At 62.4% G+C, this 2,034-nt stretch overlaps 1 non-coding gene across 1 annotated transcript; it reads left to right on the top strand.

Moving 5' to 3' along the window:
- The first annotated feature begins 1,459 nt into the window (after positions 1-1,459).
- Positions 1,460-1,578, top strand: LOC131868462 (5S ribosomal RNA). The gene has a single exon (XR_009366915.1). It is a non-coding gene; the product is annotated as a 5S ribosomal RNA (ribosomal RNA).
- Positions 1,579-2,034: the final 456 nt, after the last annotated feature.

Genomic DNA, 2,034 nt, shown 5'->3' with positions numbered 1-2,034 from the left:
GCCAAGTTGCTAGGTTGGGTTCCAAGGTGGGTGCCAACGTGGGTGCTAGGGTGCGTGGGTTAAAGGGTGTGTCACAACGTGGGTGCCAGGATGGGTGCGCACCCACACTGGCCAAGACGGGTGCGGGTGCAAGGTTGGGTTCCAAGCCCGGTCACAGGCTGGGTGCTAGGATGGGTGGGTGCCAAGGTGGGCACCAGGGTGGGTGCACCCACCCTGGCCAAGGTGGGTCACGGGGTGGGTCCTAGGGTGGGTAACGGGGTGGGTACTAAGGTGCGTGCCAAGGTGGGTCATAGGGTGGGTGCCAAGGTGGGCACCAGGGTGGGTGTGCACCAACCCTAGCCAGGGTAGGTCACGGGGTGGTTGTCGGGGTGGGCGTCAAGGAGCCAAGGTGGGTGGCAAGTAGCCAAGTTGCGTGCCAAGGTGGGTGTCGGGGTGGGTGCCAAGGATCCAAGGTGGGTGCCAAGGAACCAAGGTGGGTGTCTGGGTGGGTGCCGAGGTGGGAGCCAGGGTGGGTCCCAAGGTGAGTGCAAAGGTGGGTGCCAGGGTCAAGGTGAGTGCCAATGTGGGTTCCAAGGTGCCAGGGTCAGGGTGAGTGCCAATGTGGGTTCAAAGGTGCTAAGTTGGGTGCGAGGTTGGGTGCGAGGGTGGGTGGGTGCCAAGGTGTGCTAGGTGGAAGCCCGGGTGGGTCGGCATCCCATGGGTGTCGAGTTGGGTGCCTGATGGGTGCTTCTTGTCAAGTTTTAGTCGTCGGGACTCATTTCGAGCCTTAGAGGTCGTTTCTTGTCCGGTTGCCCTGTCTTCGACCTGGGAACCCAATTTTGGTCCTCGGGTCCCATTTTTTTTTGTCTCGCATCCCACTTTTGGCCTGTGGCCTTTTCGGGGTCGATTCTCGTTTTGGGCATCAGAGCATGTTTCTTCTCCTAAAACCCAATATTTGTTTATTAAGTCTCGGAACACATTTTTGTTCTCGTGGACCCATCATGGGTCTTGGAACGCATTTGTGGTCCTTGGGTCCCATTTTGCATCCCGAAACTTGTGTTTTGGTGCTTGATCCCTATTTTGGGTGCCCACCTTGCACCAAGTGCGCACCCGGGGCAAACCGAGCGCCTTGGTGCACCGGGGCAAGATCGAGCGTGCACCCGAGGCGCCCCGAACATGCACCAAGGTGCACTCGGCCCACATGTGAGCGCAGGTCGTTGCGCCCGAGGTGGTGTGTGGGCACCGCGTTGCAGACGGGACACTGCACGCACACGACGCCCCCTCCAGGTGCACGCACGTAGGCCGGGCCGGGTGCACACCCGACGCCCTAGCAAGGTGCGCGCACCCGGGCAGGGCTCACACTTGGCGAACGGGGCGCACTTCGCGAGGGAGGGTGTGCACCTCGACGGGGGTGGGTGGCCGGGGTGGATTCGCACGTGGGTCGCGGTTTGCTAAGTACACACTGCGACAAGCTCATAACGGGTGCGATCATACCAGCATTAGTGCACCGGATCCCATCAGAACTCCGCAGTTAAGCGCGCTTGGGCCGGAGTAGTACTGGGATGGGTGACCTCCCGGGAAGTCCCGGTGTTGCACCCTTTTTTAGTTTTTCGCCGGGCGTCGCAATGCTATTTGAATAAACCTTTTGCCCGTTTGCGTTCTCGTCGGGGCCGGGCCGGGCCGGGGTGCGCTGCCCGCACTACCGCGCGCGCGGGGGCGACACCGAGCGCGCACCCGAGGCACCCCGAGCACACAGGCCACGGTGCAACCCGGGCGTTGTGCGCGCACCCCGGTGCGCCCGAGGTGCTGCGCGCGCACCCAGGTGAAATCGGTGTGCACCTCGGCCAGTGCGCGCTCGGTCGAGTCGCGCACGTTGGCCAAGGTGCACGGTGATGTTTCTTACTCTAAGGTTCCGCACCAGACGCCCGGGACAGGTGAGCGAAGCTGGGCGGGGCCGGGTGCGCGGCCGGGGCAGGTGCACGCAGCTGGAGAGAGCTTTGGAGCACACTTCGGAGCGCACCAATGATGCGCTCCATTCAAAAGTTTCCTGAAAAG

The sequence above is a fragment of the Cryptomeria japonica genome, unplaced genomic scaffold (genome assembly GCF_030272615.1).
Source record: "Cryptomeria japonica unplaced genomic scaffold, Sugi_1.0 HiC_scaffold_207, whole genome shotgun sequence".
In the NCBI taxonomy this organism is placed as follows: Eukaryota; Viridiplantae; Streptophyta; class Pinopsida; order Cupressales; family Cupressaceae; genus Cryptomeria; species Cryptomeria japonica.
This window is presented reverse-complemented; position numbering and strand designations above follow the sequence as displayed.